At 40.1% G+C, this 18256-nt stretch overlaps 1 protein-coding gene across 1 annotated transcript in view; it reads right to left on the bottom strand.

The window, feature by feature from the left end:
* Window positions 1-15247, bottom strand: part of ptpra (protein tyrosine phosphatase receptor type A) — a 45140-nt gene extending 29893 nt beyond the window's left edge. Inside the window, exon 1 of the mRNA XM_057846103.1 lies at window positions 14849-15247. The gene's annotated coding sequence lies outside the window, so the exon portion shown is untranslated. The remainder of the gene's footprint in view (window positions 1-14848) is intronic.
* Between the last annotated feature and the right edge of the window lie 3009 nt (window positions 15248-18256).

Below are 18256 nucleotides of genomic sequence, written 5' to 3'. Positions count from 1 at the left end.
CTTATCCGACAACCGAAAAGGGGGTGAGGCTGTTGTGCGCGTCAATATTTTGATCCTGGTTGCAGGACCATTTTTAGCCACCAAGCTTACATAGTGCTCCTTCAATGCTGTATGACTCACTGTTTTTCCACAAACACTCCCTCTACAAATGAAAATAGTTTTTATCTTGTCCGTCCGTGTGTGTGTGTGTGTGTGTGTGTGTGTGTGTATTTGCATATGCCAAGACCCTTTCATGATTTCAGAAGGTTTTTTTATGAGGCACTTTTTGGTTTCACAAACGAATGTTAGAAAGATATTCGTACTAGTAGGTTTGTGAAATTCACATTCAGAAGTAGAAATGATGAAGAAAGATTGCTGTCTATTGGTTGCATATTATTGGCTTGCTTAGGCCTTAGTTCAGAAAAAATAACAAAACAATTCACGTTTTCTCCAAAACTAGTAAAGCTCTTTACATGGATATTATACTCTCCCCTAGTCCTTAGAACAGGGGTGTCCAAACTTTTTGCAAAGGGGGCCAGATTTGGTGTGGTAAAAATGTGGGGGGCCGACCTTGGTTGACGTTCTTTGCGTAGAACAATATATTTAAGCAAATTTTAGCAAGCCATTCTCTGTGTCACATTTCGCAATCTCGCAACTAGGCTTTGTGGCGTTCTCTTTCGACTCTCGGGCTCTTGAGAAATACTGCTGCTGCGAAATTAAACTAGCTTCAAGTTGCTTCAATTTCTCGCTGCGTATCTTCCCTGTAATCTTGTGGTACATGTCAGCGAGTCTTGTTTGGTAATATCGCCTCACATTGAACTCTTTAAAAACAGCGACTGTCTCTTTGAAAATGAGGCAGACACAGTTGTTGCGTATTTTAGAGAAGAAATAGTCCAATTTCCACCTATCCTTGAAGCGTTGGCCGTCGCAGTCAACTTTCTTTTTTTGCTGATTTTTGCCATTTTAGAAAATTGGAAGTAAAGGGTCACATGGGATAATGTTGCTTAGAGTGTTGCTGCCTTTTAGTAGGTAAATGCAATACTGCTGACCAATTTATTAAGTCTGTGTGCGGGCCGGATGTTATTGATTTTATGACAGGCTGGGGGGCCAGATGAAATTTGACCATGGGCCGCATTTGGCCCCCGGGCCGGACTTTGGACATGTCTGCCTTAGAATAACAAAAAATTGTGGTTCTGTTGTGCACCAATTAAAAATGTATTCATGCTTCGGACTGCTCTTCACTTCTTTGCCGCATCTACATCAGCCCTTGAATTGCACTTTTCACTGTGAATGGGTTTATCAGGTCTCCCACAAGGCCACGACGATTTATAAATTTCGGGACAGTTTTTTTCTGTCATCAGTAAGTGGCAAAGGTGTAGAGTGGATTCCCTCGGATCAGAGAAAAAAAAACAGAAAGGGGAAGATGTTGAGTGAAGGCAGGAGAGGGGGAAGACAGTGTAGTGAATGGTGGCTGGATATCAGTAAAACTATCAAAATGAAAAGATATCAACAACTTTTCTTTAATACAATAAACAAAAAGAAGTCATTTGGCAAAGAATGACTTCCCAGATAGCAGACTGACATTGAAAAGATGTCGGATCAACATTCCGCTGTCGATCTTATATCGTTGAATCAATGTCACTTTTGCACCCTCGATTAATGTTGTTTCAACGTAGAAATCATTACAAATCCCAAACGTCATTTCGAACATTAATAATGTTGGAACAACGCTGAATCAATGTTATGTTTTCGACCAAAACGCCCGCTCATCCATAATTCAATGACTTTTCAATCATAAATCAACTATTTATCAACATCAGTTCATCAACTATAAAACAATGTTTACCCAACCATCGCTTGACATACCATAGAACAACGTTATTTCAACGTCACTTGAAGTCGAAAATTTCAACGTCAACCATACTGATGGTTTTGATGGAAAATCAACGTTTATTCAATGTTGGTCAGCTATCTGTGGTTGGCTTTGCCGAAGAGGCAAATGAAGTACATCGTGCACCTCATAGTACACACTTATAAAAGAAAGTGGTGACCACGAACTCTAAGATTCATCAGAAGGATGCTTGGCTCTTGGACCAAGTTGGACACAGTTGGATTCATCACCAATTGCAACAAACACAAAAGGAGGCGAGTTGTACTTGTGCGTTAACTTTTGTACAGTTAGCAGTCGCCCTGCTCTAACTTTGTCACACTTGATTTATCCTACTCTCTAAACATTTGTTGCCAATACTCATACACTCTGTAGTTGTGAAACACACATATGTGAAGTGGATTATATAGATTGCTCAAAGTTAAGTATGCTTCTGTAATTTACAGGTTGTGCATCCAGCAACAAATCATGTGCCAATTGTGTTGGGAGTGCAAACTGGGATGGTAAGAAAAAATATGTTAGGACACATCAATCAATTTGAACTAGTTCATGTAGAAAATAAACTTTCCCAACACTGGCTTACATGTGATTTCATTCATGGAGTGAAAAGAACAATTGTAGATATAATATAGAGGTTCTACTACTTCACCACCACTATGACAACCAAAGGTGCGAGCTACAGTATTTGCCGCAATTTTCTGACTATAAGGCGCACCTGACTACAAGCCGCCACCCACCAAATTTGACATGAAAATGGCATTTGTTCATAGATAAGCCGCACTGGACTATAAGCTGCAGCTGTCCTCACTGTATTATGGGATATTTACACCAAAAGACATTAACCGGTAAAACTTGATTTGAAGGTGGCATCATAAGACTGTCTAAGAGCAAATGAACTACCATGAAGCTTTGAACCAATTGGCTGCATAGCTTCAGTGCTTCAAGAAGCTTAATTTGTCATCCAACATGCCTCCTAGCATGCATTGCAGTGCTACAGATGTAAATAACAATCAAATTTAATGTTCTGTGCTAATTATTTCTTCAGTTACTGTTCCAGTTGTTTCATTAATTGCTAGCTATGGTATTCAGTAACACTTTATTTGACAGTGGCGCCATAAAACTGTCAAAAGACCATCATAATTATGACACTGCCATGAGCATTAATGAATGCTTATGATAAATGTTATTTTGTGTCATCCAGCAAACTATCTCACTTTGAATGAATGTAAAAGATCTGAGTTGGACATAAATGGAGTTAGTGACATAATTTGCCGGATGATACTTAATGACATCTGTCATAAGCATTCATTAATGCTCATGGTAGTGTCACATCATAATTATGACTGTCTTATGGCAGTGTTATGACACTTCCGTCAAATAAAGTGTTATTTTATAAGCTGCACTGGACTATAAGCCGCAGGATTCAAAATGAGGGGAAAAAAATAACTGCTTATTGTCTGAAAATTACGTAGTCATTTAGTATCAATCTCCAAAAAATCATCACCACTATGACAACCAAAGGTGCAAGCTATTTAGTCATTTAGTATTGCTCTCCAACTCTTACAAGTTTTATATTTTGGAGTGGACTTTTGCACGTAATCCTGAAATAAATATTTAAATAATGTAGGAACATCATCAGAGCATTTGAATAAACAGAGCAAACAGATGAGATGACGCCAAGTGCATTCGTTCCGTGATGTAATGTAGGCGTTTTGGCCAGCGTAACCGTGAGAAAATGAGGGCGCTTTGAGTCTAGCAATTCTACACACAATTCTACCCTTTCACCTTTAAGGAAACAGTTTGGAGTCTAGGGAGTTTTTTCTTTCTTATTATGTCCCAGGGTACAAAGCAATACTGGAAAAGGCATGGCTGGGTGAGTTTGGTGTTAAAGACGCAAAAGCGCTAATATCTGAACTCATCATGCTTCTTTGGGATGAACTACAGTTATACAGTAATTCAGGCCATCTCTCATCAATGACCTCACACATATTTTTTCCAGAATAAATGGGGGAAAAAAACCATTACACACTAAATGTTTTGCCAGCAGAGCACTATTGTCCAAGTACTGCAGTAAATTATTAGAAAGTGGGATTGAATTGGGTTTCAGTGATTTTTTTTTTTAAATTTGGTATGGATCTGTGAATGACATCATATGGGCTTGATTAAATAGCACAGGCTGAATATATCAAGCTCTTGAAATTCCTATTTAGTAACAAAATGTGTGAAAATAGATTTTCAAGTAACTCAAATGAGAAATCCTTGTGGGCACGATAAAACATCTACTGGAATGAATTCAACATTGTCAATGATTATTTACAAAAATCATCAAACTTCATTTATCACTGCTAAAAGGGTCTGCAGCCACCATAGAACCAAAAGCAAAATAGTCAGGTGTTAGGCTCTATGCAGCAAAACCATTCACTCTGACTTTTTGCAAGGCATTCCGCTCAACTAGTAGTTGCAGGATAAGAAAATGGTGGCCTGTCTCTGTCCATTCATTGCATATTAATACAGTTCCTATGTCTTCAGCATAGGAGGGAGGGGTGTCTGGGCCAGCAGGAATACTGTGAATGGCTCTCTTCACAGGAGGCAGCAGTGAGCCTAACTCAGGGACGCTCGGACTCTTTTCTTTGAAACAGACCACAGATTATATGTCCTCGGTGCCACATACAACAGCCACAATCCTCTGGACTTCCCTGGCTGAGGAATACAACTCCATGCTGGTGTGGTTTGTGTTCTTGTAGGCTTCATTCATCATGTAGTGGCTTGTAGGGGAGGCAAGGATAAGCACAAAACCTGCTATTTGGGCTAATTTCAACATCATGGGTGGCCTTTCTTGTCTGTTATGAAACCTAAATTGATAATTTGCTCACATCAGATTTGTTGGGCTCATAAAATCGACTCCATTAGGTTAAAGTAATGAAGGAGTGAGGCTTTTATATAGCTCTACTTCATTGTAGAGTTTCTTGGGGCGCATGCCAGTAGCGTTTTGAAGCATTCCCACATCGAACACAGAGAGGATGTGGAAGTGCAAGGCCTGCCCGCAGAGGCCACGGTGACCCTTAGTGTTGTGTGGGACAAAATGACTATATGAAGGCCAATGACAGGTTTTAGTCTAGCTTTGGTGATGACCAATTATAAAGAATATTTGCTTCCCTGTGTGGCCAACCTTGTATAATGAATAAACATATCCACAAAGTGAATTTCTGTTCTTAAAATGCAGGTAGGTTGGTTGTTTTTCTAATTTGAAACAGGCAGAAATAATGTCCAATTGTGGTTATTAAAAAACACTTATTTGATAATATTCTTTCTGAAAATACAATCAATATTTACAGGTCCACTATGGCTCTACAAAGGCTTTACTCGCAAGTGAGTTTCCTTGCTGAGAGAAAATGGTGCTGTAGAAAGTAGGGAGGTAAGAGAGGGGGATATCATGGCCGCTCAGGTAGCCAGTGTCACTACTGTCAACATGAGCCCGCCGTCTGAACTCAAAAAACCAGATCGGGACTCGCAAGAGGAGTCGGCGCCAGGGGAGAAGCAGCAGCAGCAGCAGCAGCAGCAGCAGCAGCAGCATGAGAACAAGAAAGCGGGATCTGACCGCTTATCTCCCAGCCGAAAGGAACTGCAGGACAGTGGCGACGCTGCTGGGGGAGGATGGGATGACCCGGCAACAGGAACTAGGTACTGTTTACACGACTGGAGACAAAATGGCGGACGAGACTCCAGCGTCGTAAAGTTGAAATCGCGTAAGTCTGGGACGTCGTAACCCGGGGACTACCTGTACATCACTTGTGTTTCGGATTAAAAAAAAAAACTAAAACATTTCATTCCAAAACTATGAAAACCATTTGGTATTACAAATTCTACTTCTGCTTCCAACTGTCTACAAAAGGCAATGAACTATTCAGGCTGTTGTCATTGGATGTTCGTTAACACTGGGAAACCAAACTAAAAATTCATATGACAGACTATCCCACCGTAATTGTCTCATACTCTTCCTCTCTAAAGATAAGAAGTCTATGCAAGATGAACAGACATCTCAGACATGACACAACAGCAGTGTGATGACAGTACATTTCCAAAAATCTTTGCACGGTAATAAAAGTACTTTCTCATGTTTTGGGCTGGTACACAGAAAGCCTTTTCACCAATATTCGCTATTTCGCTTCAGACTTCTTTCTTTTTTAGGTGACATCTTGCTGCATTTTCTACCCATACTGTTTCACAAAGATAGGTGTCAACTGAATAAAGAGTGTCATCTTTTGTGATGTGATGGCAAGCGCATTTGTAAGACAAACTGGTCTGAAAACGAGCAGATGTAAATTGATGACGAACTTGGGGAACACAGTGCTCTATTATGTACCTGCCCACTTCGTCCTTTCACTGTGTCCACTCATCTCAGTACCGCATCCCTTGTTCTGACATGAGGTTATTGCATCAAGTCAGACAAATACAGTATATAATGCAGTGTTTCCCACAGGATTTTAGGAGACTGTGGTGGGAGGGTCTCTGACCCTCGGGGTAGGGTGTGTGTGTACATTTTCAAGCCTGGTGTATCTCTTTAGGGCATTTTGAGACCACTGAATGTAATATAAAATGCTGTATGCGGTGTCGCCGGATCGCGCCAAATGCAGCAGAATGCAGCAGACAGTAGTCCCGTAGCCTGGTACACCAGACTCAGCGGCAATATGTTCCAATCCGCGGTAAATTCGGTTTTACATGACCAAAAACACATCGAGTCGCTAAAACCAACAGTCTTTCTCGCGCTAGCCATGTTGAATATGTTGAAATGTCTCTCGCTAGTTTCTTGTCGCTTTACCGACGTCGCGTCAGCCCGTCGCTGATTGGTCCGCTCCGCTGTCTATTTGCTGTGGCTGGCTCTGCCCTGGAAATTTTTTTCTGCTGAATGGTGGCCAGACTCATACTCTCATAGCCAGGCATGAAAATGGGTCAGGGGTTAAAAAGGTGAGAAGGGTGTGGAGGAAATATGTTCCAGTACACTGTACACCCCAACAAAATATTGAGCTCTGTCGACCCACACTGTGTTTCAGCAGGGCCGTGCAGAGACCGGTGGAGGGGCGGGTGCTCGTAGATCAAAAGAAGCACATGAACAAGTATTTAATACACCTTAAAACAACATAACTTCAATTTTAACCAGCCTTAGATAATAATTGGCTGCGACTGTGACATACATTAATTGGGAGGGGGCAACAGTGAATAGAAATCAAAACTGTCATCAACACTTTCTGGCTGTGACTCAGTCAGTCTGCCTCTTTTCTTCCTTCAACCTCTGCATCAAAACGTCCTTCTTCAACCAGTCTCGTTCATTGGTGGGAAACACTGTAATGCATACATATACCGGTACTGTAAATGACGACACATGTACAAGAATAGTTTTGTCACACAACCAGTTCCAGTCCTTATCTGTCAATTTTTCCCCCCACGACCTTGAATTGTGAAATTTGCCCTGCAAAGATGGGATTGATCTGAGCCCCCGAAATCTGACTGCAAAACCTTGGCCTGGATGAAACACCCCCACTCCAAATGTCATTCTCTCAAAAGCTCCAAATTGGGCGCGACGTGCAAAAACGCAAGAGAGACAAACGCAGGAGAGACACATTGGGACCGCAGCAGTCGCCATAACGTTACAGTGCATAAATATATTTGTCGTCATTTACTTCAATACTCAATATGAGTACTGTTTGATATGACAATGCATAATGCCAAAATTATATTAAATATTCTATCGACGGCTTACATGTCCATCATCCTTATCGCCATAGAAACTTGTTCCTACAATGTACTTTTTGGCCAGCTGATGGCACCAAATTTGGGCTGACTTGCTACATTGATGGGATTCCATCTGCCATAGTACTACCAACCAATCGGCTTCAAAATCTCCACATTACTCCTCAATAGGTAGGCAATAGGCTCCCCCTGCCAAACATAGGTGAGCAACGCATGCAAGGTAAGTGAAAATATCAACACATACTGTATAATCCACATGACAGAAACACAGTTCATTCCAATATCAAATTTATTTATTATTAATGACACTGCTAACCGAATATACAGCAGAACTAACAGTCAAAACCAATAGTCAAAAATATTAGTAGATAATTATCTTTACATTCGAGCACAACTATGTAAGCTATTGTGCTGCTTCTGTTTACACTGGATAGTTGCAGCACTACTTGACGCATTTAACATTTGGGGCAGGTTTAACGTTAAGCACGTTAAGTGATTAAATGTGAGGTTTAAAAGAAAAAAAAAGTTGGTTAATTTCATCCATTCTGCGTGCGTGAACACTTAATTCTGCATGTCGAATGTAGAAACACTTTTGACATCCCACATAAAAAAATATAAGAGGTCCTTTTCATTGTCTAAATAAAGTACAGTCACTTGCCCACCGACACAGCTACTGCCAAAGGCCACGCGAGGTCTATATTACGCCTGCACGATATATCATGTGCAACAGTCCCATCGCAGGATGGCTGTCTGTTGTTTTTTTGTTGTTGTTTTATTTAACACGCATCCATGCGATTAAGGTATGTTAAAAGTGTCAAGTTGTGTCTTAGTGTGTACTAGGCTGTGTGGAGCACTAGTTTTTTTATTTATCATTTAAAATATGTTTAATACCTTTGCTGCTGTTTAAGTGCAAAATTAAAAAAAAAAAAAAGTTAAATGTGTTAAATCAATCATCTATTTTGTGCATAGACATGGCCTCCTGGATCCCTTTAATATACGGCAATCTTCATTATTCACAGAAGAAGCCCCTTGACCTGGATTGAAAAGTATTATATAAATACAATGTGGTCAAGGCGAGTCAACCATAGTCTTCCCAAACAGAGCTACTTTAGTCATCTGGTGAAAATTCTTCTAGTTTTAAGATCACAATGTATAACACAATATATCTACACCCCAAAGAGTTCTAATATTGTTCAGCCTTAGTCCACATAGTACAGTATATCCTTTTAAAGTAATGGGCAACCAACATTTCCTCAGGTTAAATAAGCAGTGAATGAAACTGGACTGCTCATTTTAATGAACAAACAGCAGTGGAACAATATTATAATTTTAAAAAGAGTAAATGCAACTAACCATTCAATGACAGCAAGCAATTATTTTACCCCAAAAAACAACAATGGATCAACATGAACTGGCTGCAGAATATTTCTCGGTGCAACCACTAAGCACCCAGCAGCACTGAATAATCACTCTGCTAGCACACTGGTGACAGGAATACACTGTAGCTGTTTAGCAAGGGCAGGTAAATTAAAGAGATTTTTTTAAAACAAATAATGGAAGAATCATTACATCCTTAACTGCGGTCAACATTATTTAAGATTTACATTCACAATTGTGTGAAAAGCACAAAATAGCCAACTTTAAAAGTCATATAAAACTTAAACCACTGTCTAATTAAATATCATGACGACTCGCTGCGTTCAAAAGAAGCGGTCACTAAGCATTACCTGGCCAAGAAATTACATTTGGGTCAATTGTTATGTAATTTATATTTAGATGAAAGTCTTTAAAATTATTTTACAATACGACCACTTCTGTCAACATGTTTTTCTCATCCATGCCCAAACTTTCTTCTTGCTTTATTTCTCTGCACCACCCCAAAAAGGCTTTGAACAAACCATGTAAAAGTAAACTACCATATTTTTCAATATATCTGCTAATCCACATGTTCAACAGTACACCCACTTGATTTATTCTGGTGATAGCTTCACTTTGTTCTCCCATCACCCCACATTTGATTCATGCAAGTCGGGCTGCAGCTTTCGATTATTTTAGTAGTCGGTTAATCGATAAACTAGTTAGTTCAAATAATCGAGAAATCGGATAAGGCACATGAAAAATTAAAATACCTGAGCTGAACCTCAAACGGTATGAAAAAATAAATAAGGATCTATGTACAACAAAAGAACAATTGGCTAACTTACATAGCAAAAGTCTGCTAGCTTAAATGCTATAAAACGCTAACGTTTCTTTCTTTCTTTATTTTACAATGCTCTTGAATGGTTCAGACACATATTCCCACAAAAAAATGGCTAAATATACCCATAAACTTAATGACGAATGCATTAAAAAAAACATTAGCTTAAACAACTTGGCTTATGTTGGTCTTAACATGGAGCTGCTGGATTCAGCCATGTGAAATGAGGCAGACTAGAGGGCTGTGTATCCACCCAAATCAATAAAACTAAATGCAAACACTTTCAATATAAACCATTACAATGCCACTTTAATTAAACCAATACTCGAAGGAGCAAAATTTAATGGCGCACCGCAAAAAACACGTCACTTCTGCTCATTAATATTCATGAAGTTAGCTACTGTTGCTAAGGGGGGGACACGCGATCGTTTGTGCCCGACATGAAATGAATGGAAATCGTGTACGAAGGAGATGTTTACAGAGCTAAACCTACCAATTCTCTCCGAAAATGATGTCCCTGGTGCCAGATTCACTGGCAAAGATGTAGAAGAACATAAAAATGTTAAGTTAAAGAGATGGCTTGAAAAAGACGAAAAAAACAAGCCGACCAAAACTTAGCCTTAACTTTTTTTATCGACACCTTTTTCTTAAGCGACTGACAATGACATTCTCCTGTTTCAACAAGCTATCCTTTACCACCAGCCCTGTCTTTCTTAAATATTATATCCTCTGGTTGTCCTATGTCTCACACCGTTCTTGGGGGTAATTTATATTGTTTGTTTTGCGTAGCGATCGTAAATGCTACTCAGTGACAGCCAACGAACACTTTCAATTTTTTTTATTGATAACAAATCTTAATTCTATAATTTATTTACACTTCCGCCTCACTAAAGTTTTTTTCGACAGAAAATGTAACAGTGGCAGTCAGATATCATTTTAATTCTTTTCAGGCCATTCATTGTCAGACAGAAGCAGCACAGCACGTCACGCTAAAAAATAAAATATATCAAAATGGCTTACCTCTTTGTCCTCTGAAAGACAATGCCAACCCAACAAAATGTTTACTGCATAAATGTTTACTGCCGCGCTGGCGTTAAAAGTCCGCGCAAGTTGATTGATTCTTCACATTTTTTCCTCCGAGTTTTTGGTTTCGGGAAATATGAAGAAAACATGCTTCATATGTCGTAATGTCTAAAGTCGTTTCTACAAGCTCCAAAAAAGCAATCCGGAGAAAAGTAGCACAATTAACATGGTTTCTAAGCGAGGGTGGGTCTATAATGTCCCACTTCTGTTTTACTTCCGCTTTACGATGCGACGTCACGGTCTAAAAATAGCATGCCTGCGGTACGCCATTTAGATCCTTTTTTCTAATTGAATATTCGAGTTAATCGATTAACCTTGCAGCACTGCATGCAAGGCTTCCACTTGTACTGTGTTATGGTAAGTTGTAACATATCATTGCCATCCAACCAAAACTCTGTATTACCCTTTTCCAGAAGCAACCCAACCAGTTATAGAGTGACATATTTCATATAATTAAGGCACATATGACATAAAAATAATTTAGCATCCAAACCTTTGACCTATATATTTTAAAGTAAAAAAAAATCTACGCATTTCACATTTAGAAGCTTACATATTACTAACTTATTAACACGAAAATAACTCAAGACTATATATGTTTGTGTTCCTTGGCTTACCTTGAAAGTATGGTATTAAATGAGATTGGCAAAAAAATTCCACAAAGCATTTATATTGCGCAACCAATTTAGCTAACATCAAATCAAACCAAATGTAACAAACATCGAAACGTGGTCTGTACTGACAAGTTCAAGAAATTATTAATCACTGTTGATTTCCTGCATCGCACATTAGATCCCGCAAAATATTAGAGCAAGATAAAATGAGGTGCCGTAAAGCTTCAGAATTATCTAGATGGAGCTGTATTTGTCTTGTACAGTATGGGGTAAAAGCACAGTGCCCTTCCATGGAAAAGTCTGTACACTCACAGGTGGAAACAAAAATACAGCTCTTGTCCCACCCAAATTGTCCAACTCCTGACACTTTGCCAAGACATACTGTTGGTTCCTAAAAAGCTTTCAATACTCAAGGCTATTATTAATAATCTCCACAAACTGGGCCAAAAGTGAAAAGAATGGTGTAATGGTCACTGGAGATGCACAAGAGAGAAATAACACATTTTCTATAAATAGCTTGAAAAAGGTATGAGCAACAGAAGGGAGATTATGCTGGCACATTTAGCCGGCAATACAACAAAGCACTGGTCATAACATACACACAGATGGTTCTACATATGGCATTGTGAAGAAGGTGAACATGTCCAGGCCTGACAAATGGGATGTGGGGTGCATTGACGGGAGGAACAAAACAAAACTGCTTGGGTTTAGCACTTCACACACACAAAGAAATTACTCAGTGGAAGTAGTCATACAACTACTCGTCACTATATAATACCTTCAAAACCTTTTAACATTCTATCGTACAATTTGTGGGTCTACGTGTGTCATTTATGGGAGATAGTGATGAAGATCAAACCATGAGGAATTAAAATGAACTACTACAGAGCTGGCCAAAGTATTGGCACCCCTGCAATTCTGTCAGACAATGCTAAATTTCTCCCAAAAAATGATTGCAATTACAGATGCTTTGGTAGTAATATCTTCATTTATTTTGCTTGCAATGAAAAAACGCAAAAGAGAATGGGGGAAAAAAAATCATTATCATTTTACACAAAACTGCAAAAATGGGCCAGACAAAAGTATTGGCACCCTCAGCCTAATACTTGTTAGCACAACCTTTAGACAAAAAAACTGCGAACAACCGCTTCCGATATCCATCAATGAGTTTCTTACAATGCTCTGCTGGAATTTTAGACCATTCTTCTTTGGCCAACTACTTCAGGTCTCTGAGATTTGAAGGGTGCCTTCTCTAAACTGACATTTTCAGATTTCTCCACAGGTGTTCTATGGGATTCAGGTCTGGACTCATTGCAGGCCAATTTAGAAGTCTCCAGTGCTCTCTCAAACAATTTTCTAGTGCTTTTTGAAGTGTGTTTTGGGTCATTGTCCTGCTGGAAGACCCATGACCTCTGAGGGAGACCCAGCTTTCTCACACTGGGCCTCACATTATGCTGAAAAAATTGTTGGTAGTCTTCAGACTTCATAATGCCATGCACACGGTCAAGCAGTCCAGTTCCAGAGGTAGCAAAGCAACCCCAAAACATCAGTGAACCTCCGCCATGTTTGACTGTGGGGACCGTGTCTGTAAACTCTATGTTGATGCCTTTTCCCAAAAAGCTGTACTTTTGTCTCATATGACCAGATAACATTCTTCCAAAACGTTTTTGGCTTTCTCAGGTAAGTTTTGGCAAACTCCAGCCCGACGTTATTATGTCTCAGGTTCAGAAGTGGGGTCTTCCTGGGTATCCTACCATAGAGTCCCTTTTCATTCAGACGTCAACCGATCGTACGGGTTGACATTTTTGTACCCTCGGACTGCAGGACAGCTTGAATTTGTTTTGGATGTTAGTCGAGGTTCTTTATCCACCATCCGCACAATCTTTCCTTGAAATCTCTTGTCAATTTTTCTTTTCCGTCAACATCTAGGGAGGTTAGCCACAGTGCGATGGGCTTTACACTTATTGATGACACTGCGCACGGTACAAACAGAAACATTCTGGTCTTTGGAGATGGACCTGTAGCCTTGAGATTGCCCATGCTTCCTCACAATTTTGCTTCTCAAGTCCTCAGACAGTTCTTTGGTCTTCTTTCTTTTCTCAATGCGGTACACACAAGGACACATGAGAGAGGTTTAGTCAACTTTAATCCATTTTAACTGGCTGCAAGTGTGATTAAGTTATTGCCACCACCTGTTATGTGCCACAGGTAAGTAACAGGTGCTGTTAATTACACAATTTAGAGAAGCATCACATGATTTTTCAAAGGGTGCCAATACTTTTGTCCAACCCATTTTTGGAGTTTTGTGTAAAATGTTAATGATTTAATCCCCCCCCCCCCCCCCCCCCCCATTTTCTTTTGTGTTTTTTCATTGCAAGCAAAATAAATGAAGACATTAATACCAAAATATTTGTACTTGCAATCATTTTCTGGGAGAAATTGAGCATTATCTGACAGAATTGCAGGGGTGTTAATACTTTTGGCCAGCACTGTACATGTGCCTAATTCAGACTGTCAGTGTGAAAGCCAAAAGAACACTGATGTAGAAATGGTCGTTCTCAGAGAATGTATCCAGATGTGATGAGTCAAACTCAGTAAAAATGCCAATGGAGGTTTGTCACTTGTTAGAGTCCAGGTTATTCCATGCATCCACAGTACTAATCACATTTAAACCTCACATGAAAGGACTAAAAAAATTATAAGTCCCATACCTTACATTTCTCCTAGATAAGTGAGAGTAACACGTACAATTTCGAAGAAAGTAACAGTTGCATTAAATATAAGAATCCTTAAAAAACAGGGAGGGGAAAACTTTGGGAGCGGTTCTAGTGGGGAATTCGGGTCCCACCAGGGACTGTGATTTGACAGAGCTAATATGCTAATGTTCGGGTGACTTTATTCCTGTTGTGGCTCGTCCCCCAGATACCAATCATCTTCTTCTAGCCAAACATGCAGATAATCACTGTGGTGATCAATAACGTGGACTTTCAGAAAAACACACTACAGGATTTCGAAACTCTTTGTTGTGGTTCCAGCTAGACAAATCACTTCTGGTTCTAAAATCATCTGTGGATCTTTCGTTCCCCCCACCCTTCACCAATATTTCCCTCCCTGCCTCCGAGCGACTCGTCGAGCAGTAACAAAGACGTTGACCAACTTAGGGTCTTTGCATTTTCCAAACACAAACATGGCAAGTCTTTCCAGTGCTAAAGTTGGAAAGTATGGTACCTACGACAAGGCAAAAATTGGTAAAAAGCATTCGCTACGGGTTGCAAAAAAAGCAAGAAGAAAAACTGACAGTGAAACGTGTGTGAATTGGGCTTGAAAAACAAAACTCACCAAGACTCCAGTAACGCCCAGAGGAAACTCGGAAAAGGCCACGGAGAGCAGGAATGTGGGCCCGCTCTGTTGTCCACGCTGTCGGCCCCGACCCCTGTCTCCACACCCCTGGAGCCGAGAGTGAGAGCGGGGTGGGGGACCTGGTGATATTAGAGGGAGGCTCGATTTGAGACACGCCGCCAACACTTCGCTGTCAAATTACTGGTAAATCCCCCCAAAACGAGTCGCAATCCAGATAAAATTCCTCAACCAGGCTTTACGTATTGGCACTCCAAAGTGTATCTTCAGGGCATATTTGGGGGTTTAATCCCACGGTTGGTCCGCTCAATACGGGCGCGTCAGCCGAAAATTCTAGACCGCCATGTTGTGTGTCTGTGTATGAGGAAGAATGGGAACCAGCGGCGTTCTCCCAAGCCAGGCCCCCGTCTGTTCTCCATCTTATTTTTTGCAAACCACAGTGACATCTGCTGGTATTTAGTGGCATTGCAGCACATCTGCTGCATACACGAAACACCGAGGACCCGAGGTCATCTGCGTCAACCAAGCCGAGCCAAAATTGGTAATCGAGTTCATATAATGCATAGGCGGAGTTTGACTTTTGTGGCAGTGGAGGCCAAAAATGTTGATGACCCCAAAACGCAGTGTCAGTAAAAAATTAACTTACCGTATTGGCCCGAATATAAGACGGTGTTTTTTTGCATTGAAATAACGCTAACAAAGGAGTCGTCTGATATTCGCGTTCTAGAGAGGCGGTCGTCTTATATTCGCGGTCTAGACATTATACCCATTCACGACGCTAGATGGTGCCAGACAGAGGCGTAGCAAGGATCACCGGGGGCCCCAGGCAACAAGCAACATGGGGCCCTTTGAGCGTGTGCAAGTAAGGGTGACAGTTGGACTTGGAGCAATAGCATATTTAATAAAAGTATGATAACGCCTCGGTATCATAGAGCGCTTTTTAGGACACTCAAAGTGCCTGGCTTCTACTACAGGACATAAAACTACAGTAACATAGTACACTCACCGCTGTCTTGCTTCCATTTCTCCTCTTCTGCTTTTTTTTCTTTCTTTTGTCGCTTCCAGACAGATAACTTCTCTTCATTTTGGATGTACGCCAATTTAAAAAAAAGCCAAATCGCTGCTCACGCTCACTCTGAGTCACGTGAGAGTGGGGGAGTGTAGAGCGAGTGAAGGGGCCCCTTCAGGGAACTCAGACACAAGTCTTTCACTGGCACTGTCGCACTTGTCGCTGCGTGTGTTAAATCTGTTGGCCCTCTCGGGGCCCCTGCTGGCTGGGGGCCCTAGGCAATTGCCTGGTTTGCCTAATGGGACGTGACGCCTCTGGTGCCAGATATCATTGAAGCGATGTTCTGTCATGACAGATCGCAGCTACTCTCCCCATTCACGACGCTAGATGGCGCCAGATATCATTGAAGCGATGTTCTGTCATGACAGATCTCAGCTACTCTTTTTAGTTTAACCAGTTTGCATTATTTTATTGCAATGTTTTTCCTTATTCAGATTTGTTTCAAGACTACAGTTAGTTAGACTTCAATTTGATGGTTAATGCAGTTATTGCAATTTTGTTGTTTTATCACAATAGATTGGTTAATTTCCATTTCAAAAAAACAGAAGCCATTCATTTACGAATGTGATTGCACTTTAGTTAACATATTTAAATGTTCAGATATTAAGATTTGAATGAAGCAAAATAACATGCTTTTTAGCTCAAATATATTTTTATAATCATTTGTTTCGGATGTACTGTAATTATTTTCTGTATAAAAATTAATTTGGTGTTCAAAAAGTCTTTTTTCAAACTTGAGTCATGAAAAAGAGGGGGTCGTCTTATAATCAGGGCCGTCTTATATTCTGGCCAATACGGTACAAGATATATACTCGGATAGTAGCTTTGCCCATGCTCTTACATACAGGCATCCTAGCTATGTGTGTGCGGGTGTGAGCGCACGCGTTTTTCTGCCTTACCTAGTGGTGAAGCAGAAGCCGCATCCTTTTTTGACTGAATATTCCAGCCACGAATATTCAAAATAGTTAGTTGAAAATGAGCGGGGGCAAACTGAAACTCGGCTCACCATTTTAGCGGTGCCCTCCGGCGTTTCATGGTCCACATCTTCAATCCTTGGTTCTTGCTCAGTAGTTGTTGTCGCTTTTGAAAGCTTAGGTTTGAAAAAAATTACATATATCCATCTTGCCTCTTCTGGTGTTTTTTTTCTTTTTTTGGCCAAGCAAAGCAAATGACCGTCTCTAAGGTGCTAGTCAAATGATCTGTTTGAAAAATAATTTTGACCCATAGTAAAAATGTTTTATGTTCATTTTATTCATTTTTGTTGTTTGTTTCATTGCTTTACAACTTTTATAAACAGCATTTTACAGGCAAAGTCTTAATTTTAAATTCATATATGGTAAAGTAAATTACATGCAATGACATTTTCGGCCACCAGGGGTGGCGATGCCCCCCCCAATCCCCACGTATGATAAAATGTTAATACAATGGCGTACCTCACGCTACACGTCACTTTCGCTCATTAATATTCATGATGTTAGCTAATGTTGCTAAAGGGGGGGACAAGCTCTCGTTTGTCCCCAATAGTAAATGAATGTAAATAGTGTACGAAGGAGATGTTTACAGTGCTGAACCTACCAATTCCTCCGAAAATGATGTCCCTGGTGCCAAATTCACTGGTAAGGATGTGGAAGAACATACAAATGTTCAGTTGAAGAGATGGCTTGAGTGTCGAGGGCTAAAAAAGACGGAAAAAAGAAACAAGCGGACCTAAGCTTAGCTTTAGTTTTTTTATCGAGACCTTTTTCTTACGCCACTGACAATGACATTGTCCTGTTTAAACAATCTATCCTTTCCTACTATATGCCCTGTCTATCTTATATATTATATCCTCTGGTTGTCTTACGTCTCTGACCGTTCTTTTGGGCAATCTACATTGCTATTTTTGTGTAGCGATCGCAAATGCTACTCGTTGACAGTCAACGAACACTTTAAATTTTTTCATTAACAATACATCTTGATTCTATATTTACACTTCCCTCTTATTAAAGTTTTTTTTTTTTACAACAGAAAAGGTAACAGTGGCAGTCAGATACCATTATAATTATTTTCAGGTCATTCATTGACAGACAGAAACAGCACGGCAAAACGCCACGCTAAAAAATATGTTAAAAATATCAAAATGGCTTACCTCTTTGTCCTCTGAAGGACCATGCCTACCCAACAAAATGTTTTCTGCATATGAAATGTGAATGGCTTCACCTTGCTGGTGTTAAACATCCGCGCAAGTTGATCTATTCTTTACATTTTTTCCTCCGAGTTTTTGGTTTCGGGAAACGTATGAAGAAAACATCCTTTATATGTCGTAATGTCTAGAGTCGTTT

This window comes from Corythoichthys intestinalis, chromosome 9, assembly GCF_030265065.1.
Source record: "Corythoichthys intestinalis isolate RoL2023-P3 chromosome 9, ASM3026506v1, whole genome shotgun sequence".
Lineage (NCBI taxonomy): Eukaryota > Metazoa > Chordata > Actinopteri > Syngnathiformes > Syngnathidae > Corythoichthys > Corythoichthys intestinalis.
Note: the sequence above shows the minus strand (reverse complement) of the source record. Positions and strands in the feature narration are given on the sequence as shown.